We start from the raw sequence: 25,501 nt of genomic DNA on the forward strand, positions 1-25,501 counted from the left end.
TGGTCTTCAAGTTCTTTCTTTGCCTCCAGGGTCTACTTTTATATGTTTCTGTTAGAGAAGGCCATTAACACAGTGACATGGACTAATTTATCAGATTAATGATAAACCTGGAAGCTAGACATCTGGGCTCTAAGAGATACTGGCCAAAGCAGGTAAGTGTGGGTAATCTGGAAACATCTGAAAAAATGGTATGCTGAATGGAGTAGCTTAGGCTAGAGGGTGGCAGGTGCATCACCATGGGAATATCAAAGATGAACTTGGCTTCTTTCATAATATTTCAAGCTCTTCTAGGATAAAACTGAAATATCCTTAGTTACTGTGGGACAAGCAGAAATTCAATACTTTTGCTTAGCTTTTGGTTGCTTATATTCTCTCATTCAAGGATATGGTTACAAACTTTACACTCCACCCCTAACATGGGCCTTTTAATAAATGGTGAGTTACAATCTGATAATAGAAAGGATGTTATAGCTGAAATCAGAGTGCATAATAAGTCCATTCCATGCTGTTTCCTTGGAAGGCATAGACACTGTGTCACATGCCTCTAATATTAAAATTCTTAGAAAATACAGCAAGCAGTAGTGTTTGAGTAAGTCTTAGAGGCAAAACTGATCTGACCAAGCAATGTATGTTGGTTAAGTGAAATGTGAAAGACTGTCTGTTCTATCTCAGCTGAGGATGTTTGCCATCGAAAATGTTTGTTATGGCACAGTAGAGAGACTGAAGCTACCGGTTTCTTGCTACCCAAATTTGTCTTGGTTAAATTTGTCTTCTGTCTTCTAGACCCTAGGGAGCTGTCAGTCTCCTGAAGAACTGGGCAGTAGAGTGTAGGAAACAGGAAGAGAGTTTGAGGAGTTTAGCCAGTTTACCAGAAACATTTACTGGGAAAATCTACTTGGACACTAAATAGACACTGGAAAGTCTGACTGTCTAATTTGGATTTCTCCATATACCTGTCATGGTGAAGTGAAATATCTGTTGGGCTGGAGTAAGTGTGTCAGTATTTTGGTCATACCCCTATACAAATTAACATTAGGACTGGGAGCTTTGTGGTAATAACTTTCTTCATGTGTCAGAGCTGTGGAGTTTTTAGATTCCCTTTAACTTCCCCCAAATTCCTTCTCAACCTACAAAAGACTGTAGAGGTCATATTGAGAATGCATTTTATCAAGTGTTGATCAACCCATTGGATGTTTGCCATGACCTTGCCTTGCTTGCCATCTTGGCCACCAAAGAACATTTTCATGGGTAATATATAGGAAGTTCAAAATGCAAGTAATACCACAGTTTTGTTTTTTTTTTTAATCTGGAAACCAAAATCTAATGGATAATGATAATGTTGACTGCTACCATTAAGTGATTAAGCATTTGTTATGGGCCAGATAATTCGCTGACACTCCATAGGGAAAGGCTTTGCCCTCCCAGGGATATTTGGCAATATCTGGAGACATTATAGGTTATCACAGCAGAAGAGAGGAGTGCTACTGGCATCTAGTGGGTAGAGGCCAAAGATACTGCTAAACGTCCTGCAGTGTACAGGACAGCCCCCACAGCAGAGGCTATCTGACTCAGATTGCCAGTAGTGCCGAGGCTGCTTCAGAGTCAGTATCTTATTTAACTTGTATACATGATAATCATAGAAGATTCAAACCTGTCTTACAGCCGAGGTTCAAAACGGTTAATTTTTCACTTTTCATTAACCAGCATTCTGTTTCAGTCTCTACTGCTCGATCTTCTTAAACTAAGAGATGGCACTCACACAGAAATCTTTTCCTCCCTTCCCCCATTGTGGAAAATGTCCACCTCAGTCTCTTCATCCCTAATATGAGAATATTTTCTGTCCTTTACCTGGAAGTCTGTAGTAATGTATTTGGGTTGGAGGTAAGTAGTAGGAAGGAAAGATGGAGGGGGGGACTACAGATCTTCAAAAAGTTGAGGTATTATACTTAAATGTAATATTTTTGGCAAAAATCTGTAGTCATAAGCAGTGTGGGTGAAATACAAAATGTATATTTAGAGTTTAGTGTTGCTCATACATATGCATTGTTTTTAGATTAAGAATGAGAGCTTTTAGTTTTTGCTTCTCTTTGTATCTTTCAAAAGCATTTTGATTTGCTCCTCTCTTGGGTGTGATGGTGATTTGTAGAGCTTGCTGGCTGTTAAGGAATCGAAGACTCTTTGTGAGTACTTAAGGAATGAGAGTTTACTTCCATCTAGGCAGAAAGGTAGATTGTGGGTGTTTGGACTCAAAGCATAACAGAAGATAGAGAGATGTGAGCAAGGCCAAGTTGTACTTTGGGAAAAGAAGTGTGGAGAGCCCCATGAGGAAAATGTGCTTTATTTACTTCTCTGATCAGTGATAAATATCAATTTTGGGATAAAGTTTGACAGATAAATAAAGTTACTGGAGTGTAAGAGGTGGGGAAAGTTAAATTATTTTATTTGAATATTACATTTTGTAAGTGGGAAATGTGGCCTAGGAAAATTGACAAGACTCATTCCTCTATAATATTAATTTCTTGCCAAAATATTACCTTTCATATAGCATCTTTAGGGACTTGTACCTTGAAAAATACAGACAGCTGCCCTGGGTAAGGTTACAGTGCCATAGAATTTTAAATTTGCATAGAGAGTCAGGTTTTATTCTGAGACTTGTGGCACCAGCTTCATTTGGTTTCCGGGATAATCACATAGAACAAGGGCACCTCTTTGATTTACCTAGTATTCATTCTGCCAGTTGGTAGATTTAATAAACAGAGGAAAGACAGGACATGCAGCCAAGGTAAGGAGAGCACCATAACAGTATGCAAATTACACCTTGAAATTATCTATAGAGGATTGAAAATAGACAGCTTCTAATCAGCACCCAAAAACTGAACATTTTAAGGAAGCAATACACAGAGATATGCTCAGTGTGGCAGTCAAGTTAACTGAAAGAATGAATTCCAACTTTTCAGTGTTAATTTCAGTGCATTAAGAAAACTGAGGTGTAATCTTACTGCCTTATGTTAACTACAGACTTTATTTTCACAGGCATTCACTTATCATTGCATTTTATTTTTAAGTTAAAAAAGCTATTGTGTGAGAGAGAATAGTTTTGGACCCTCTGAAATGTAATAGTTCACAAGGTAAAGATGAGGAAATTGTGAGGCAAAGATTACATTCTCTGAATTATATCAAATCCTGATTTGAACTGATATTGTTAATTTGCTTCTTTTTTGCCCTTTTATGAAACAAAGCTACCCCTGTGTTTTTTCAATATGCTAATTCTCAGAAAGCCATGGTTTCAGCAGAATTTAAATACAAGTTACAGTCATTGCAGTATTGAAAAGTCCCCATAGCATTCAATCATAATATTTTATGTAAGGCAGAGAGAAATGTTAATTCATTTTCACATACAGTTGAAAGATTATGTTAGATTTGATTTTCTTTAGACACCATATGCATATTTACCAGTAGAATAAACTCTGGTTGTCAGTTATGTGTGTAGGTTGGAGAGAGTTTGGATATCTTATGTGAGGGCAATATTCTTGTAGGGGGAGAAGAACGGACAGAAAGTAGTGAACTGACTCTGAGGACTTTGTGGTTTCAGGCATAGTGTTGGGTGATGCTATGTGTAAATGTCACTATAGCCCAGGGACCTGTATGGTATTATTTTCACTTTACAATTTGAGGAAATAGAGATATAAACCACAATAATTAGGAAGTACTGTTTCTACTATACCCTGATTCATCCCTAGTACCTGGATCAAAAAATGGAGATGTAGGGGGAGAGGGAGTCAAGTTATAGTTGTTGGTTGACTTGAACGCAGAACTTCTAAGGATTTGGATTCATCCTTAGATACAAAGATCTCTGCTATTTTTGTTTTTTTCCCTTGCAGCAAGGGGATGGATTTTCATGTACTCATTCAAATTACTGCATGAAATATTTCCCAGTGGGTTTAAAAACACACTGGTTATGGTGACAGGTTTTGGTAGGGTGGGCACTATTTAGTTTGTAAAGTAACTTCCTCCTCCAACAGAAAATTACTTTAAAATGGAGTCTGATTTTGTATTGTTATTTGGTACTGCTGAAAGTCACGACCCCTTTTTATTTAGGGCTATTTTATCCAAAATGACAATGGGTTATTGATCAATTTAAATCCACAGTCCAAATGTGATTTTTGCAGTTGATAACTCACTTTCATTCCTGTGTATTTTAATTGTAAACACGTACACAATCTCCCAATTTAAAACAGGTTGCATTCCAAAGTTCAGTTCGAACAGAGTCATTTGGAGTTTAAAGCATTTTTCCATAGAAACAATGTTAGGTTTCCAGGCCAACCCACAAAAGCCTATTTAAACCATATTGTACAGTTTCTTCTCTAAAATCATCATGGGGCCCACACAACATATATAATAATATTTCTATTATTATAAAGGCATTTGGAGTTTGGCTTGGAATAGACTAGAGCTTCACTAGAGTAGAGCTGGGCACTTAAAGTCCGCCTGCCATCTTGGCAGTGAGAACCAGCGTTTTTTTCTTATGATCCTGTCTATAGTGCCTGTAACCTATGGTGAAGACTATGGCAGGATGATGGCTAAGGCAGGGAATGGGTGATCTTTCAAGGGTGGATACATGATTCAACATGCTTTTCGTTCCAGGCAGTGGAACTTGAATATAAGTTTTTTTTTTTTTTTCAAGTGCTCAACTTGAATATAAGGGTTTTTTTTCTCACATAAGAAGTCTGGAACAGGCAGTTTCAACACTGGTTAATTCAACAGCTCAATGAAGTCAAGGCTCTAGATTAGGTTGTGTGCATGTGTACTCAGTCACTCAGTCATGTCTGACTCTGCAACCCCATCCACTAGCCTGCCAGGCTTCTCTGTCCATGGGCTTCTCCAGGCAAGAGTACTGGAGTGGGTTGCCTTTTCCTCCTCTAGCGGATCTTCCCAACCCAGGGATCAAACCCACATCTCCTGCATTGGCAGGTGGATTCTTTACCATTGAGCCACTCGAGAAGCCCCTGAATAACCCCACAGTTATATCCACTGAGGCATAAGAATCTTGTTCTTGTGTCACAAACTTTGAAAGGTGAAAGAATGAGAAGTGACCTCTTAATCTTATTAAGTAAGAAAGTGTCTCCCAAATGGACTTTGAGTTAGAAGTCGACTTCTAAACCAATCATTGGCCATTGAAAATCAGATTGCTAGCGCTGGCTTAGAGTCTAAGCCTTAGGATGAGTTGTAGTTCATGTTGTAGGGCATGAGGCAGATGCCCACCTCCTCTCAGGATGTTCAAATGTTGCCAAGCTCATTTGAAGATCTGTTGACAAAGAAGAAGGTGGAATGCTCTGTTGAGTGAATGTCACATATTGTGTGACACTAAGGAGCTATGGCCTGGGGCAAAGGGAAGGTCATAAAATTCAAATTTTTGTTTTAGCTGGCTCCAGCCTCCTGAAAATCATGTGATTCCTCCCTCCTCTAGTTTCTATAAAAGAAGCAGGTAGGATAGATTCATTTATTCCTTAATTTATTCACTCAACAAATGTTTATTGGGCATCTTCTTTGTTACAAGCCGTATTTTAGGACAGATAACTTGATTGATGTTTTCTAATTTTTTTTTTTTTTTAATACTGTTAGCAGTAGAGGAAATAGATGGGAGTGGTGGTGGTGTAGAGTGACCTTCTTCGCCTTCCCCATCAGGGGAAGTTAAAAGTATATAAAGAGCAATACTAGTGCCTCCTTGAATCAAAAGTACTAAGATCTATTTATATTTCAGAGAAATATCCCGATTTGATAAGGAAGACGGGGAAAAGTGTGTTGGATGAGAGTGGTGACTGAGAACAGCCACAGGGGCACTGAGGTTACCCTTCCAGCTTCTGCCCTGGCTGGGAGGGTAGAGCTGGGAGAGTAACCTCAGTACCCATCATGCCACCTCGGACACTGCCAGTCCCTGGCACCTTGGACACTGGCCTGTCCATTTTTCTAAGGGAAAGCATATAAATAGTATTATTGTAGCAATAATACTGGCTCATGATAAATATGTTTTGTTTTTTAAGTGATGATAAAACACAGCACAAAGTACTGTGGTGATTTTAATTACTATGCTTTGGATTTCTAGTGGAACTTTTTGAAGTCTAGATGGTGGAGGATTACAGCTTGTGTTATCTACCTACTTATCTGTCTACCTCAGGAGTCAGCATACTTTCTCAGCAAAAGACAAGAATGTAAATATTTTAGGCTTTGTGGGCCATATGGCTTGTGTTCTAAGTATTCCATTCTGCTGCTGCATCACAAAAGCACAGTTTAGGTAAACAAATGGGTGTGGCTGTGTTCCAATGACACTTTATTTATGGACAACTTCCTTGTGTTTCCTTCAGTTTCACATAATCTTAATGTCATGAAATAGTTTTTTCTTTTGATAGTTTTCAATCATTTAAAAGTGTGAAAGCCACTTTCACCTTGTGGGCTATGCTAAAGGGAAGCCAAGAGTCAGATTTTTTCTCTTGGGCTGTAATTTGTGGACTCCTGGTTTGATTCTCGTTTGTCTGTCTACCTGTCTTCTTTCTTTCCTCTTTTATCAGTGAGCAAGAATCTGATTCCATTTAATTCTGTACAAGGAATTTTTATTCATGTAGTCAACTACTCTGAATACTTATAAAGAATGAAAATAACTGATTTATAGGATCTCTAGTATTGATTCACTTATGTTTTCTGTGGTTGAACTTGTACAGCTTTAAATATTATCATTATTATTGTAAAAATACTATATTTAACATCCTTATAACCAGTTTGGAGTAATTCCTTTGTAAAAGATCCTTAAGGAAGTACCTTCATCTTATAATAAATGATTTTGGATCTCGTTGAGACTTAAAAACCACAGGTGAATGATAGTGTCATATCAATTTTTACATCCTCAATAGGGCACTTGTATTTTCTGAGGCAGACAGGCAGGACTTGGATGGCTGTATATTACTGTTTATGAGCCTTATCCTTTACTGCAAATCAAGTGTTTATTCCACTCCTGAACTTAATTAGCAGTTAAGAGTTTTGTGCTTTGTATTTAAAGGAAGCATGTGATTTGTTCATTAGTTCAAAAGCAGATTAATTATTGTATCTTTAGTCGCCATCTGTAAACACATCTATATTGGTGAGCTCTCTCCTGCTGAGTTACCTTGAAATGCCCTGTGGTGTTTTATTAGCTTTCAATTCTGTGTTTATTACAGTTGGCTGGAGATTTTTCAATTTAGTTTATTGGCCACAGAAAGTCCAGTCCTTCTGTGGAAACTACCAATTTTGGAGGGTGAGAGATTTATTAATGCTGGCTATCAGTTTGCTATAAACATTTTCCCCAAGTTGTACTGTGTTTTGGTTTGGATTAAAGATATTAGTAGTAGTTCGATTATAAGCCAAGGTTTTAAGCACCTTATATACTGTCTAGGTTCAAGGAGGAGCAATTGGGAATAAAATTAGTAACCCGCATAAAAAAACGTCTTCTGAGTTTAAGCCAACCCTGAACAGAATTCTTAAGTACATGAGGGCAAGCGGATAAATGAATAGTTATTGATGCATTGGCACTTTAATATTATTTTTGGTGCTGCAAGAACACTTTCAGGTTCCAAGCAATTTTCAGAGAATTTAAAGAGCTTGTCTAAGGTCAGTGGTGGAGCTGAGAGGTGAACCAAAGTCATATGATGTGTAAGTTTATGTTCCTCTTCACCCGTGCCAGATAAAATACAGGATTCTCAATTAAGTTGGAATTTTATCATATCAACAAATAAGTTTTTTCATTACAAGTATGTCCCAAATATTTCAGGGACATATTTATATTGAAAGTATTTGTTATTTGAAAATTTAATTTATTTGGGCATCCTGTATTATCATTATTATTATTTGCTAAATTTGGCAACCTTACTAGTGTCTTCCTCACCTCTCTCTTTTTCCAGGTATTCACATTGTCCAGGGCACTTCCCCTGTACTGCTAGCTTTAGTTTATTAACCCTGTCTTACTGTGTTCAGGCAACTGTAACAAAATACTATATCTTGGTGGCTTGTAAACATGTTTATTTCTCATAGTTCTAGGGGCTGGAAAATCCAAGGAGCTGGCAAATTCTGTGTCTGGTGAAGGCTTGTGGTAGAATGGGCTACAGATCTCTCAGGGGCCGCTCCTATTAGGGCACTAATCTCATTTGTAAAGCCTCTGCCCTCTTGATCTAATCACCTCTAAAAGGCCCTACCTCCTAATACCATCATCTTGGGGGTTAGGATGTCAACACATGAATTTTGGAGGAACACAAACATTCAGACCAGGAAAGAAAGCTGTGACAAAGCTAGACAGCATATTAAAAGCAGAGACATCACTTTGCTGACAAAGGTCTGTATAGTTAAAGCTATCATTTTCCCAGTAATTATGTACTAATATGAGACATCTATTTCTGCTTTATTGACTATGTCAAAGCCTTTGACTGTGTGGATCACAATAAACTGTGGAAAATTCTTCAAGAGATGGGAATGCCAGACCACCTGATCTGCCTCTTGAGAAATCTGTATGCAGGTCAGGAAGCAACAGTTAGAACTGGACATGTAACAACAGACTGGTTCCAAAGAGGAAAAGGAGTACGTCAGGGTTGTATATTGTCACCCTGCTTATTTAACTTATATGCAGAGTACATCATGAGAAACGCTGGACTGGAAGAAACACAAGCTGGAATCAAGATTGCCGGGAGAAATATCAATAACCTCAGATATGCAGATGACACCACCCTTATGGCAGAAAGTGAAGAGGAACTAAAAAGCCTCTTGATGAAAGTGAAAGTGGAGAGTGAAAAAGTTGGCTTAAAGCTCAACATTCAGAAAATGAAGATCATGGCATCCGGTCCCATCACTTCATGGGAAATAGATGGGGAAACAGTGGAAACAGTGTCAGACTTTATTTTTCTGGGCTCCGAAACCACTGCAGATGGTGACTGCAGCCATGAAATTAAAAGACGCTTACTCCTTGGAAGGAAAGTTATGACCAACCTAGATAGCATATTCAAAAGCAGAGACATTACTTTGCCAACAAAGGTCCGTCTAGTCAAGGCTATGGTTTTTCCAGTGGTCATGTATGGATGTGAGAGTTGGACTGTGAAGAAGGCTGAGCGCCGAATAATTGATGGTTTTGAAGTGTGGTGTTGGAGAAGACTGTTGAGAGTCCCTTGGACTGCAAGGAGATCCAACCAGTCCATTCTGAAGGAGATCAGCCCTGGGATTTCTTTGGAAGGAATGATGCTGAAGCTGAAACTCCAGTACACTGGCCACCTCATGCGAAGAGCTGACTCATTGGAAAAGACTCTGATGCTGGGAGGGATTGGAGACAGGAGGAGAAGGGGACGACAGAGGATGAGATGGCTGGATGGCATCACTGACTCGATGGACATGAGTTTGAGTGAACTCCGGGAGTTGGTGATGGACAGGGAGGCCTGGCGTGCTGCGATTCATGGGGTCGCAAAGAGTCGGACACGACTGAGCGACTGAACTGAACTGAACTGAACTGATGAGAGCATTGCCTGCAATGCAGGAGACCTGGGTTCAGTCCCTCGGTCGGGAAGATACCCTGGAGAAGGAAATGGCAACCCACTCCAGTACTCTTGCCTGGAAAATTCCATGGACTGAGGAGCCTGGTAGACTACAGTCCATAGGGTTGCAAAGAGTCGGACACGACTGAGCAACTTCACTTTCATATGAGAGCTGGACTAGAAAGAAAGCTGAATGTCGAAGAACTGATGCTTTTGAAATGTGATGTTAGAAAAGACTCTTGAGAATCCCTTTGACATCAAGGAGATCAAACTGGTCAATCCTAAAGGAATTCAACTGTGAATATTCATTGGAAGAACTGATGTTGAAACTCCAATACTTTGGCCACCTGATGCGAAGAGCTGACTCACTGGATAAGACCTTGATGCTGGGAAAGATGGAAGGCAATGGAGAAGGGAGTAGCAGAGAATGAGATGGTTAGATAGAATCACCAACTCAATGGATATGAATCTGAGCAAACTCCAGGAGATAGTGAAGCACAGAGAAGCCTGTTGTGCGGTAGACACTTACTACATAGCAACTGAACAGAATAAACCCCATTCTTTATATTTTTTTTAGTTCAAAGTTTCCCTGCTTAAGACCATTAAGTGAGAATCCTATTTTCGCTGATTTTCAAAGCATCCAATGACTAATCTGATGAAATATAGGTAATTTGGGTACCATGTTGATCAGAGCTAATGGCTTCATGCATAATTTTTCCCAGGTTACATATTTATTAACATCACTTGCTATGGCTAATACTTAAACACATGGTAACTGCAAAGGCCAGAACATCAGACTTTATGCACAGAAAGTGGAAACTAATTTTGAAACCATTCTTTTAGCTATTCTAGTAATCTATTTTCTCAGAAGCCCTAAGTTTATGATTTTATCTATTTTTTATTCTATCTAAAATTTGATTATCATAGTTGCTCATTTTCTTGCTTATGATTCGCATGTATTTTACACATCTTAAAGATGGTTTTGGTGCATTTTCAGAATAAACTATTATAAAATACATTTTAGAAATTTAATGGATGATTGAGATTGCTACCGATCTGAAGCTTTATTTTCACTTTTAGTGAAAAATAATGTTGTACAGAACATTTTTTCTTTCTTGAGCAATTAGAATACAATGAGAGAAGTTAGTTCTTAGCATCCAACCACTTATTCAAGCTAATTCAAGCCAGTGCCTACCACTCTGCCAGAATTCTAGGACACTTGTATCTTTGCCCCTAGTACCCCTAGTACCTCAGAGAATGGGCTGGAAAATCACTGGGTATATTACAGGGATAGGTTTATTATCAAGTTACCATGTGGAGAAGGCAATGGCACCCCACTCCAGTACTATTGCCTGGAAAATCCCATGGATGGAGGAGCCTGGTAGGCTGCAGTCCATGGGGTCGCTAGGAGTTGTACACGACTGAGCAACTTCACTTTCACTTTTCACTTTCATGCACTGGAGAAGGAAATGACAGCCCACTCCAGTATTTTTGCCTGGAGAATCCCAGGGACGGGGGAGCCTGGTGAGCTGTTGTCTATAGAATCACACAGAGTCGGACACAACTGAAGCGACTTAGCACCAGAAGCAGCAGCAGCAAGTTACTAAGAAGTATTTAATCAGGGCCCCAAGCATTTTTGAGAGCACTTAGCAGAAATGGTGTATTTTTTTTTTTTTTGGACTTTGAAAGATCCTAACTTAGATTGCTTAAGAGACATCTTTTCTGTAACTGCACCTTCTTACTCATTTCATGGGTGTTAGTTTTCCACAGCTGCAGAAATGGTGTATTGTTGACTATGTGTGCATGTGTGCTAAGTCGCTTCAGTTGTGTCTGACTCTTTGGGACCCCATGGACTATAGCCTGCCAGGCTCTTCTGTCCATGGAATTTTCCAGACAAGAATACTAGAGTGATTGCTATGCCCTTCTCCAGGGGATTTTCCTGATCCAGGGATCGAACCCTTAGCTCTTATGTCCCTTGCATTGGCAGGTGGGTTTTTTTTTTTTTTTTTTTTACCACTAGTGCCACCTGTTGGAAGGGAAGTTATGACCAACCTGGACAGCATATAAAAAGCAGAGACATTACTTTGTCAACAAAGGTCCATCTAGTCAAGGCTGTGGTTTCTCCAGCGGTCATGTATGGATGTGAGAGTTGGACTATAAAGAAAGCTGAGCTGAAGAATTGATGGTTTTGAACTGTGGTGTTGGAGAAGACTCTTGAGAGTCCCTTGGACTGCAAGGAGATCCAACCAGTCCATCCTAAAGGAGATCAGTCCTGGGTGTTCATTGGAAGGACTGATGTTGAAGTTGAAACTCCAATACTTTGGCCACCTGATGCGAAGAGCTGACTCATTGGAAAAGACCCTGATGTTGGGAGGGATTGGGGGCAGGAGGAGAAGGGGATGACAGAGGGTGAGATGGTTGGATGGCATCACTGACTCAATGGACATGGGTTTGGGTGGACTCTGGGAGTTGGTGATGGACAGGGAGGCTTGGCGTGCTGTGGTTCATGGGGTCGCAAAGAGTTGGACATGACTGAGCGACTGAACTGAACTAGCACCATCTGTTTTTGACTATACTACAGAAAAAATCATTTTGTCCCTGGACCTTGGCTAAGCTGAAGTTGAACTGTTTTATGAAGACCTGCAAGACCTTCTAGAACTAACACACAAAAAATATGTCCTTTTCATTATAGGGGACTGGAATATGAAAGTAGGAAGTCAAGAAATACCTGGAGTAACGGGCAAATTTGGCCTTGGAGTACAGAATGAAGCAAGGCAAAGGCTAATAGAGTTTTGCTAAGAGAATGCACTGGTCATAGCAAACACCCTCTTCCAACAACACAAGAGAAGACTCTACACATGGACATCACCAGATGGTCAGTACTGAAGTCAGATTTATTATGTTCTTTGCAGACAAAAATGGAGAAACTCTATACAGTCAGCAAAAACAAGACCAGGAGCTGACTGTGGCTCAGATCATGAACTCCTTATTGCCAAATTTAGACTTAAATTGAAGAAAGTAGGGAAAAACACTAGACCATTCAGGTATGATCTAAATCAAATCCCATACAATTATACAGTGGAAGTGACAAATAGATTTAAGGGATTAGATCTGTTAGACAGAATGCCTGAAGAGCTATGAATGGAGGTTCATGACTTTGTACAGGAGGCAGTGATCAAGACCATCCCCATGAAAAAGAAATGCAAAAAGGCAAAATGGTGGTCTGAGGAGGCCTTACAAATAGCTGTGAAAAGAAGAGAAGTGAAAGGCAAAGGAGAAAATGAAAGATATACCCATTTGAATGCAGAGTTCCAAAGAGTAGCAAGGAGGGATAAGAAAGGCTTCCTCAGTCATCAGTGCAAAGAAATAGAGGAAAACAGTAGAATGGAAAAGACTAGATATCTCTTCAAGAAAATTAGAGATACCAAGAGAACATTTCATGCAAAGATGGGATCAATAAAGGATAGAAATGGTATGGACCTAACAGAAGCAGAAGATATTAAGAAGAGGTAGCAAGAATACACAGAAGAACTATACAAAAAAGATCTTCATGACCCAGATAACCATGATGGTGTGATCACCCACCTAGAGCCAGACATTCTGGAATGAAAAATCAAGTGGGCTTTAGGAAGCATCACTACGAACAAAGCTAGTTGAGGTGATGGAATTCCAGTTGAGCTATTTCAAATCCTAAAAGATGATGCTGTGAAAGTGCTGCACTCAGTATGCCAGCAAATTTGGGTAACTCAGCAGTGGCCACAGGACTGGAAAAGGTCCGTTTTCATTCCAATTCCAAAGAAAGGCAATGCCAAAGAATGCTCAAACTACCGCACAATTGCACTCATCTCACACGCTAGTAAAGTAATGCTCAAAATTCTCCAAGCCAGGCTTCAACAGTACATGAACTGTGAACTTCCAGATGTTCAAGTTGGGTTTAGAAAAGGCAGAGAAACCAGAGATCAAATTGCCACCGTATGTTGGGTCATTGAAAAAGCAAGAGAGTTCCAGAAAACATCTATTTCTGTTTTATTGACTATGCCAAACCTTTGACTGTGTGGATCACAACAAACTGTGGAAAATTCTTCAAGAGATAGGAATACCAGATCACCTTGCCTTCCCACTGAGAATCTGTATGCAGGTCAAGAAGCAACAGTTAGAACTGGACATGGAACAACAGACTGGTTCCAAATAGGAAAGGGAGTACATCAAGACTGTATAGTGTCACCCTGCTTATTTAACTTATATGCAGAATACATCATGAGAAACGCTGGGCTGGATGAAGCACAAGCTGGAATCAAGATTGCCAGGAGAAATATCAATAACCTCAGATATGCAAATAATACCACCCTTAGGGCAGAAAGCGAAGAGGAACTAAAGAGCTTCTTGATGAAAGTGAAAGAGGGGAGTGAAAAAGCTGGCTTAAAACTCAACATTCAGAAAACCAAGATCACACCATCTGGTCTCATCACTTCCATGGCAAATAAATGGGGAAACAGTGGAAAATGTGAGAGATTTTATCTTTTTGGGCTCCCAAATCACTGCAGATGGCGACTGCAGCCATGAAATGTATAGATGCTTGCTCCTTGGAAGAAAAGTTATACCAACCTAGATAGCATATTAAAAAGCAGAGACATTATTTTGTCAACAAAAGTCTGTCTAGTCAAAGCTTTGGTTTTTCCAGTAGTCATGTATGGATGTGAGAGTTGGACCATCAAGAAAGCTGAGCACCAAAGAATTGATACTTTTGGACTGTGGTGTTGGAGAAGACTTTTGAGAGTCCCTTGGAGTGCAGCGAGATCCAACCAGTCCATCCTAAAGGAAATCAGTTCTAAATATTCATTGGAAGGACTGATGCTGAAGCTGAAACTCCAGTATTTTGGCCACCTGATGTGAAGAGCTGACTCATTTTAAAAGACCCTGATGCTGGGAAAGATTAAAGGCAGGAGGAGAAGGGGACAACAGAAAATGGGATGGTTGGATGGCATCACTGACTCAATGGACATGAGTTTGAGTAAACTCCAGGAGTTGTGATGGACAGGGAGGCCTGGTGTGCTGCAGTCTGTGGGGTTGCAAAGAGTCAGACACGGCTGAGCGGCTGAACTGACCGACTGACTGAGACTGCATGAACTCTGAGGTCTTAATTACTTCGGTACTGGCTCCAACAGAGTTGGAAATCTCCAAGTCATATGAAGCTCTTCTAAAATTACTTCACAGGATTGACTTAGGGTCGCTACATGATTACAAGAACCAACTCAAGTATGTGCAGATTTGTTGCAATAGAAGCATTGGATCTGAAGAACTGTTCTCCAAGGTCTCTACAGACTGTAATGCACTTAGATTTGACTACACACAGAGCAGGCTTATTCATGGAGCTGAATGGCATGTTTCATTTAAATAATGGAAGTTAAGTGAAATATCTTCTTAATGGGCCTGATGTGCCATACCTCTCTCTCTTATAATTAATACATCTGAGTCTTGATTCTCTTCCCTTTCCCTTTTCTTCCTCCCTCCCTTCCTTCTTTTTTCTCTCCCTTCTTTGTTCACCTCCTCATTGATTCCTTGCTCTTTTAACATGAGCTGAAGAGTTTCAGAGGCTGTTCTTCCAGAAACAATACTGTTGCATTTGTTTTCCTATCTGGTTCCAGAGCTTATTTCTCCCCATGTACTTTCTAACTAGAGAGAAAATAACACAAGGACCTAAGCCTTTCAAACGGAGACAGCCCCTGACTTAACAATGGCTTGATTTTGGGTTTTTTGACTTTACCATGCTGTGAAACAGATATGTGTTCAGTAGAAACCATTCTTTGAATTTTGAGTTTTGATCTTTTCCTAGACTAGCGATATGCAGTATGCTATACTCTTCTGGTGCTGGACAGCGGCAGTGACCCTCAGTTCCCAGGCATCCACAGAATCAGGAGGGTAAACAACGATCCACATACAACCATTCTGTTCCCACACAGCCAATCTGTTTTTCACTTTCAGTACAATTTTCACAAAGTTACATGAGATATTCAATAATTTTTATTTTTTTGAAATAAAATAGGCTTCATGTTATAGGATTTTTCCCAACTGTAGGCTGATCCAAGTGTTCTGAGCATGTTTAAAGTAGGGTAGGGTAAGCTATGATGTTTGGTAGGTTAGGGAATTAAATGCTTTTTCAACTTACCATGTTTTAAACTTGCATTGGATTCATCAAGATGTAGCCCCATTGTATGTTGAGGAAAATCTGAATATCAGTTTATAAACAAAACAAAACTAGAGGAGTTTGCATTTTGGTGTTTTCGATGGCACATATAAAGAAAAATATTTAAAATCTGTTTCAGTTTTTTGTTTTTTTTTAAGGTGGACTCTGCTTTAAAAATAGAGCAGTGATAATGCAGTTGCTCAATACTTGTTCTTATGAACTTAATATAATGATAACTAATAGCACTGTTTGACTGTTGGTTAGATATCCACAGTCTGCTGAGAATCAGAATGTTATGGTTGAAAAACTAGCCTAGTAGCATTAATCAGAATTCCTTCATTTCTAGAAAATTAGGAGATTGCTTCTTTCCTGCTTAGGAAAAAAATGAAGAAGTCTTAACCTTCATTTATTTTTGACCAGACCACTTGTGGGATGGAGTGGGAGGTACAGTGTATACTATTGAACTACTTTCTAAAGTCAGTTATAGAAAGCATCTTTTGAAGACAGAAAAGGACTAGTAAATGTCCCTCCTGGGCCAAAGCTTTGTCACTCTAGAGAAGGAAAGGACTCTGATGTATAAGCAAGGGAGGAGAGTGAAATCAAACACTGCCATCGTAAGGCTGTGAATGGCTTAATCCTAGCAAAGGACTTTATACCCTCTCCTCAATGAAAGCAGCTCTAGGCAGGCTATTATGCTTACTCGTTTTTGGTCTTTCAATATGAGCAATACAGAATTTAAAAATTATGATGTAATGGTAGTTAATTTGTGTCAAAATTTAAGACAAACCCCCAAATTGTTCTAGGCAGAGAAGAGGCTGATGTCAAGTATTTAAGAGCTATTTCAGCAAATGGCAAGAGATAGATTATGGAGAATCACTACTTGTTTCTTGGGCCAGGTGGTAATTAGAGACTTAAGAAGTGAGTTGAATGTGTTCCATTCTCTAACACCTTCACATGCATGCCTCTTTTGAAAAATTCTCTATTGCCTGTTCATTTGCTTTCCTTTCTTTGCTCCCAAGTCACAGCAATTAAGGGCTTTTTCTTGCCTTCAGTGTGCCAACGTGTCCCAGTGACGTTATTTCTCTTTTCTTCAGACAATTAGTAGCTTCCAAAATCCACAGCAGTCTCCAAATTGCTAACTAAAGAAGCAAAATATAACTATATTCAAAGTGTTTAGAAACTCTCATAAGATTGTAGTAATATGAGGAATAATAGGCAAAATATTTTGTCATATCTGAGGATACTCAAAAGTTGCGATCAAAGTTTTTAGCCGTATTCTATGTAGGGGATCAAAAAATTTAATATCACCTTCCAAATTAAATATAAGAATTCAATAATCTCTTCAAAAGACAATGTATTTTTTCAGGTAAGATTATTCAGAAAACATCATAGAATCATTAAATGACCTTGGCTGAGTTCTTTGGACTATGAGGCCTTAGTTTTCTTATCCATAAAATGAAGAGTTTAGCCTGAATCAGTTTTTAGTGAGGTGGGTCATGTAAGAGTGACAGTGAGGAATTATTTTTCCAAATGATATTATTTCTTTAGATCAGAATCCCAATGTGCCCTGCTCCCCCTCCCCTGAATAAGGTGACTGTATTTTTTATTTGATTTTATGTTTGTAGAGGATCCTCAGGTTAACAGTCTTTTAAAATAGCTCTCAGAATTAAATCAGCTGCCTGTGAACTTTGAGTCCTGGCCTAACTGAGTCCTCTGGTCTCAAACATAGATGCAACTGCTCACCATGGAAACAGACTGTATGAGTGGTCTGTTTGATAAGGAAAACAAATCTTGGTTCAAACTTCTGCTCCCCATCCCCAACTCATCATCCTTAAGCTTTTGTCATAAACTACTTTGGAAATGAACAACAACAACAAAAACCAACAGAGATGTGAACTCTGGCTTAAAGAAGAACAAATTCTCCCGAAATTACCCATGGCATGTCAGTAAAAAGCAGGATTAATCACAGAAAATAATTGTAGTCTTTGGACATGTCAGAACCTCATAATATATTTAGAGCTGTTCATTCCTCATGTCACTCTCTTAAGAAAAAAAAATCTGCCGGGCTTTTAGTTAAGTGGTGGTGATATTCTGGATAACATATGAGAAGACTTGTCAAATATCCATGACTTGAAACTAGAAACAGCATGACTTCTTGTCATTTTAGGGAGCGTTAGGAGCTAAGTCTGGAAGCTTTGGCATCAACTTATTTTTAGCAGCGTGTGATGTCTGTTTTTTTCTGGTTATTATCTCTGGGCTTAATTTTACAATTACAGGATACACACATTATTCAGCAGATCTGAACATTTTTCACTTAATATATTCTGTATATATGAACACCTTTTTAACGAGTTAATGGGCTCAGTTTTTGTTGATTGTTTTGCATTTCAAATGGCACTTGAGTCAGATAACCAAAGACAGCAAGTGGAAAAAATGATTATTGTAAGAAAAAAATGGGGAAACAGCATGTTTCTTTAAATGCTTTCATATCGCTTACTCAGAGAAATCCATTTGGCTATTGGAAGTTGCTATGGGAAGCACACATTTCTGTGGTGTTACATTTTATTTTCTTGTTTTCTTATTTGAAGTTATTGTTTTAAAAAATCTATATCTACATACTCTGTGTGTGTATATATATATATATAACACATATATATACATGTATATACACATGTAGCTATATGTGTATGTATGTGAAATATATATATATATATATATATATATATATACACACACACACATATATATACATACACACATATTTAAAAAAATGCCTGTGCACCTCTTTTCAGGCAGGGCCAACAGAGTAAAATTTAGCTTTAATTATAATGCTCATCCTCCTGGAACTGGTCTATTACAACCATTGTGTGAATAGCCTTGTGGAAGGAAGTTTCCTATAACTGTGCTGGCTCCTTGGCACCACAGTATTTTTTGTGTTCATGCTGTGGGACTGCCTTAAAGTTCAGATCTCCTTACCAAGAAGCTTGGTATTTCAGAGACTAAATTCCCATGTGTCTGAGCAATACAAAATTGACCTGCTTTATCCCTAATTCTGCTGGATAGCATATTATTTTTCACTAATGTCATAGTATATATTAATTAAGAAGTGTTATTAAAGAGCTGCTTGGGAAAGAAATGAACCTTTGGGTGACCATGTAAATTTCTTTATAAATCTGATGGATCAAAACCAGTGAAGCTAGTGGTTAATTTTTACCATTAGCTGTATTTATATCTGTCACTATCAAAATTCATGGATTGAATATAGCTTAGAGATTCTCATGCATGGTCCTATTTGAGGAAGTTGAAATTGGATATGACTCTAAAAGGCAGAAATTAGTTACAGAGGCTGTGTAAAACATAAAAAGAAGAGGGTCAATTGTTAAGTTGTCAATATTAGTTAGCAATACTATTGCTCATTCTTAAACACTGAGAGTAATTCTGAATCAGGTTCATGTTTCTAGTTCTCAGCCTCATCTCCATGCGCAACCCCACCCTCAACCTAAATATTATTTGACCAAAACCAGAAATATTTTATTTGCTACATTAGGGATTTTAGAAGGAATTCTGTTAATCCAGGGGAAAGAAAATCAGGCCATTTCTGAGAAACTAAAAATATAGCTATGCAAGATTGTTTTCAGAATGGAATTCATTGGCATTTGTTTTTATGCATGAAACTCTCTAGAATATAGCATTGAATCAAAGTATGATTCTGATTACAGTGAGTTTTGTAGTCCATTTAAGAATATTGACTATAGATTCTCATATAGTTTATATGTAAGCAGATCTAATTTAAATCCCTGTAGCATTGTAGTAATATTAAAAATAATAATAAAATTATATGAAAAGAATATATATGTATAACTGGATCACTTTACAACAGAAATTAACACTTTATAAACAAATTATACTCCAATAAAATTTTTTTAGGTGTAAAAAAATAATGGTGCACAATATTTAGTTTGTAATATGTGCCTGGCAGAGTGCAAAATTATTTTACATATATTTTCTCTTTTAATTCTCACCACTACCTTTCCAAGGGGGTAGTATTAGCCTTATTTAATATCTAAGAAGGTGGAGAAAATTTCTTATCAGTTTTACACAAGTGAAAATCCCTTTTAGGAAGAGAAACCTGTTAGTCTGCAATCTTAATAAGGGATCTGGGGAAACCAGGGACTTCTCACCTACCTGATGCCTTCCTCTCCCTCTCTCCTTTCAAGGGCCCTCTTCTTGTCACTGATGCCAGAATGGGAGCTGCATGGCAGAGTAGTGTGAGGAGGTTTGAAGTTTCTGGATTTATCTGAGATTGGAGAAGTGTGGAATAGAGATGGGAGGGGGAGAAAAAAGGAGCCAAAGAACAGGATGGTGGGAAGCTTTTGATACAGTTTATTTTTATTATTATTTTGTATACATGTGTGTGCACATGTACCTGCCTTTATAAACTTGGGCTCTCGGCCCAGGTAGACACAGTACTGAAAGAAGCCCAAGAAGTAGAGAAAGTGACAGGCTACAAGCTTGCCAGGAACCAGTAGCAAAAGAGAGAGGATTACTTTGGACTTGCACCAGCTAAAGCATTTAGGGCTCAGTTCTATTTCATTATGAATCTTGATTGGCAGAGAAACTTCTAGGGACATCTCTCACATCACAGATTAGCAAATTGAGCATAAGTACTTGCCTGAAGTCATTCACTTTGTCAGGGGCAAGGCTGGAATGTAAACTAGGGACTCTCTCAGTTCAGAGTGCTTGATTCTCTTCTTTCTGGAACTCTAGAATAATGATTTCTAGTACGAGATGTAGTAGAGTCCCAGCAAATAAATGTTATGATTGTACCTGCATTTACTAGCAGTTCTAGTAATCTTCAATTTCTAAACTAGTCAGATGTGCTTAAAATTTAACAAAAAATAATGTATTTTAGAGTGAAAAGTATGCTTATGAATATTAAATATTTAATTTTATCAGATATCAAAATGCCATTGTAATTTTTACTTTTATGACATTTTATTTCATCCCCCAGCATCAAGAAATTATGAAACATCTAATGCTTCGCTTACGATCTGCACGTACTGTGTTTTGCTATTCTTTCATTTTTGGAGAGTCACAGAGAAGTAAGTTGGCAAGTTTTACAAGCTGCTTTGTAATCTGTTGGATTGTATGAGACACCTGTAGTCGGCTGAATGATGGCACCGCGTGAGACACCCACTGCCTTACCCTTGGAACTTGTGAGTGCTTATGCCTTATGTGGCTGAGAAGGGTCTTGGCATTTATGATTAAAGAGTTTGCGACTACTGTGATTGTTGTGTATTATCTAGGTGGGCCCTAAATGCATTCACATATATCCTCCTAAGTGGGAGGCAGAGGGACATTTGATACATACAGAAAAGGAGAAGGCAATGTGACCTCGGGGCCAGTGACTGGAGTGATGCTGCCACAGTCACGGAATATCAACAGCCACCAGAAATGGCAAGAAACGCATCCTCTCTGAGAGCCTCTGGCAGGATTGGGGTCCTGCTGATACCTTGTCCAGTGAAATTGTTGTTGGACTTTTGACTTCCAGAACTTCTGTCAGTTCAGTTCTGTCACTCAGTCATGTCTGAATCTTTGTGATCCCATGGACCGAAGCACACCAGGCTTCCTTGTCCATCATCAACTCTTGGAGCTTGTTCAAACTCATGTTGATCGAGTTGGTGATGCCATCCAGCCATTTCATCCCCGGACATCCCCTTCTCCTGCCTTCTATCTTTCCCAGCATCAGGGTCTTTTCTAATGAGTCAGTTCTTTGCATCAGGTAGCCGAAGTATTGGAGCTTTAGCTTCAGCATCAGTCCTTCCAGTGAATATTCAGGACTGATTTCCTTTAGGATGGACTGGTTGGATCTCCTTGCTGTCCAAGGGACTCTCAAAAGTCTTTTCCAACACCACAGTTCAAAAGCATCAATTCTTTAGCGCTCAGCTTTCTTTATAGTCCAACTCTCACATCCATACATGACTACTGGAAACACCATAGCTTTGACTAGACGGACCTTTGTTGTCAAAGTAATGTCTCTGCTTTCTGTCTAAGTGGGTCATAGCTTTCCTTCCAAGCAGCAAGCATCTTTTAATTTCATGTCTGTAGTCACCATCTGCAGTGGTTTCGGAGCCTGAGAAAGTCTGTCACTGTTTCCATTGTTTCCACATCTGTTTGCCTTGAAGTGATGGGACCGGATGCCATGATCTTGGTTTTCTGAATGTTGAGTTTTAAGCCAGCTTTTTCACTTTCCTCTTTCACTTTCATCAAGAGGCTCTTAGTTCTTCGCTTTCTGCCATAGAGTGGTGTCATTTGCATATCTGGGGTTATTGATATTTCTCCCGGCAGTCTTGATTCCAGCTTGTGCTTCATCCAGCCCAGCATTTTGCATGATGTACTCTGCATATAAGTTAAATAAGCAGGGTGACAATATACAGCCTTGATGTACTCCTTTCCCAGATTGGAACCAATCTGTTCTTCCATATCTGGTTCTAACTCTTGCTTCCTGATCTGCATACAGATTTCTAAGGAGGCAGGTCAGGTGGTCTGGTATTCCTATCTCTCAAAGAATTTCTACAGTTTGTTGTGATTACACAGTCAAAGGCTTTGGAGTAGTCAATAAAGCAGAAGTAGATGTTTTTCTGAAATTCTTTTGGTTTTTCTGTGATCCAGCGAATGTTGGCAATTTGATCTCTGATGCCTCTGCTTTTTCTAAATCCAGCTTGAACATTTGGAAGCTCTCGGTTCATGGACTGTTGAAGCCTTGCTTGGAGAATTTTGAGCATTACTTTACTAGCGTATGAGATGAGTGCAATTATGTGGTAGTTCGAACAGTCTTTGGCATTGCCTTTCTTTGGGATTGGAATGAAAACTGACCTTTTCCAGTCCTCTGGCCACTGCTGAGTTTTCCAAAATTGCTGGCTTATTGAGTGCAGCACTTTCACAGCATCATCTTTTAGGATTTGAAATAACTCAACTGGAATTCCATCACCTCCACTAGCTTTGTTCGTAGTAATGCTTCTTAAGGCCCACTTGACTTTGCACTCCAGGATGCCTGGCTCTAGGTCAGTGATCACAGCATCATGGTTATCTGGGTCATAAAGATCTTTTTTGTATAGTTCTTCTGTGTATTCTTGCCACCTCTTCATAATGTCTTCTGCTTCTGTTAGGTCCATACCGTTTCTGTCCTTTATTGTGACCATCTTTGCATGAAATGTTCCCTTGGTATCTTTAATTTTCTTGAAAAGATCTCTAGTCTTTCCCATTCTATTGTTTTCCTTTATTTCTTTGCCTTGATCACTGGGAAGGCTATCTTATCTCTCTCCTTGCTATTCTTTGGAACTCTGCATTCAAATGGGTATATCTTTCCTTTTCTCCTTTGCCTTTTGCTTCTGTAGAGAAGAAATTCTGTTGTTTAGAGGCACCAAGTTTGTAATAATTTTTTTAGGATAACCTTAGGAAACTAATAGAGCACCACAGAGAAATCCAGGTTCTCCACTAACCTCAGTCCATGAATAAATTAAGGGCAGGATGCAGGCCTTTCCCCCACAGCCAGGGAGGAGCCTCTGATGAAAAACCAGTAGTGGCAAGGTAACATCCTGCTTAGGGATTTTTGGCATCAGGGGAATGACCTCTGTTTCTTCAAAGACAGAATTGGTCTAAAGAAATGATTAATTGGTATAAATTTGTTGTATTTTTAAAGATTGGAATACCAGTGTATAAGTTGTTTTACAAGTTTTTTTCTTTGAGCACACTCAAATCAGAAAAAACTTATATATTTTCTTCCCCAGGACTTAGAATAAGTTATGTCACTCTGGCTAGATCTAGATTTCATTCCATCTTCTTATTATTGTTTTAATTCAAGTGAACAAAATTAGCAAGGTGTATCAATACTTTGTATCATGTAGGAGAAATTGTTAATAATTATGTTTAGATAATTGATTATTCAAGATTTTCCTACTATTTAGCCGTGCAAATAACTACACTGCACTGTAGGCAGGTTCTTTACCATCTGAGTCACCAAGTGACTATTATAATTAGTCACCTAATTATAATAACTTAGGCTTTTTTATATTACTGCTTGGTATGCAATACTTAGAAAAAGTAACATTAATTTTTTTTCTTTCCAATACCAAAGATTTTAATCTATATGCCAATGTCATTGAATATATATCCTGTTCTTCTTTCTTTAAATTTTCTCTTGTAAGAGTAATATCAGATTTAAAACAAAGCAGTTCTGATGATAACAGCATTTAATTTGGAGGTCACTCATATTTTGAATGGGAAATCAAATTGTAAGTTTTTTTTAATTAAATGACTACAATGGAATTTGATTTCCTGTCCCTTCACAAAAATAAAATTCTCAATGAGTAGTAGCAGTTGTCTTTAGAATAAACCAGCCACTATGAAAACAAGGTTCTTCAGCTGGTGAGATGTTGTGTGCCCTGATAAGCAAGCCATATTAGTCTTAAAGCATTTTAAAATTGAACCAAGGGCCCTGCTGAAGCATAGCTTCTATTGTTTGGTAATGAGTATTTTGCAGAGTCCTTTCAAAAGTAAACTGTATTGTTCCCTTGCTAGTTGCAGTGCATCTGAGTGAGGTGATTATGGTTTGTTAAAAAGCACTTTCAGGACTGTGGAAAAATTATCTATTTGAAAAAAGTCTTTTCCCTCTACATCTGGTGATAAATTTAAAAACCTTGAACATTTCCTGAATGTTCTAGCAAAGGCTTTAAAGTTATCTGAAAATCCTGCCTTTGATCCCAGGTGCACAGAGTCTAAAACACCCTTCAGAGCCCACAGGCAGAGCTCTGCTTCCTGAGCTGCTGCTTCAGTTGGGCAGGAAATTTTGCATAGTAAATACTTTAAAACTTTAGTATTCAGAAAGGAATATTAAGTCCAGGGCAGGACTAACAGCTCTGAATAAATAGAGCAAATTTTCAACACACCAGGGTACTTGTGGTCTAGATATCAAGACAGCCTGATTCATCATATAAAATGTTCAACTGCTGGCGTTTGTATTTTCTAGTGGCGTGTCTACTTTAGGGTTCTCAGAATAGCATAGAGCTGGGGATGGGCATGGTGTGGAACTGGAGCTTATCTTTTACATCTTTGTGTTTTCATAGATCCTTTCTTTTTAGTTACTTGTGTCATTTCATTATTACCAAGCCGAAATAACCACCAAGTTATGGTCAAGTTCTAATATATTGTTTTTAAAATACTTGCTGCATAGATTTTATTTTTGGAATCAAGCATCTCTAAGTTTACTTTCTTTAAAAAATTTAAGAAAGTTTTATATTGAAGCATAGTTGATTGATAATATTGTGTTAGTTTCAGGTGTACAGCAGAGTGATTTAGTTATACATATACTGTATCTATTCTTTTTCAAATTCTTTCCCCTTTAGGTTATTAAAGAGTATTAGGTAAAGGCTAGCAGAAACCAAAAAAAAAAAAAAAAAAAGAGTATTAGGCAGACTTCCCTATGCTATACAGTAGATCATGTTTGTTATCCATTTTAAATATAGCAGTGTGTGCATGTCGATCCCAAACTCTCAATCTGTCCCTCTCCCCTACTCTTCCCCCTGGTTGATAACCATAAGTTAGTTCTCTAAGTCTGTGACTCTGTTTTTGTTTTAAAAATAAGCTCATTTATATTATTCTTTTTAGATGACCCTTATAGGTTATATCACATGATATTTATAAATATCTGTGTAAGTAGTGTTTGGAATACAGGAGGCACATATTGGATAGGGCCTACAACACCGTATCAGTTCATTTA

General features: G+C 38.5%; 1 protein-coding gene across 12 annotated transcripts in view; it reads left to right on the top strand.

The window, feature by feature from the left end:
* Positions 1-25,501, top strand: part of HDAC9 (histone deacetylase 9) — a 1,049,156-nt gene that overhangs the window by 36,322 nt on the left and 987,333 nt on the right. The window contains exon 1 of one of the 12 annotated variants that reach the window (XM_070787176.1): positions 20,736-20,825. The exons of the other annotated variants lie outside the window; for them this stretch is intronic. The gene's annotated coding sequence lies outside the window, so the exon portion shown is untranslated. Of the gene's footprint in view, positions 1-20,735; positions 20,826-25,501 lie in introns of those variants that run through there. 12 annotated transcript variants of the gene reach the window in all.

Source organism: Bos indicus, chromosome 4 (genome assembly GCF_029378745.1).
Source record: "Bos indicus isolate NIAB-ARS_2022 breed Sahiwal x Tharparkar chromosome 4, NIAB-ARS_B.indTharparkar_mat_pri_1.0, whole genome shotgun sequence".
Classification (NCBI taxonomy): Eukaryota; Metazoa; Chordata; class Mammalia; order Artiodactyla; family Bovidae; genus Bos; species Bos indicus.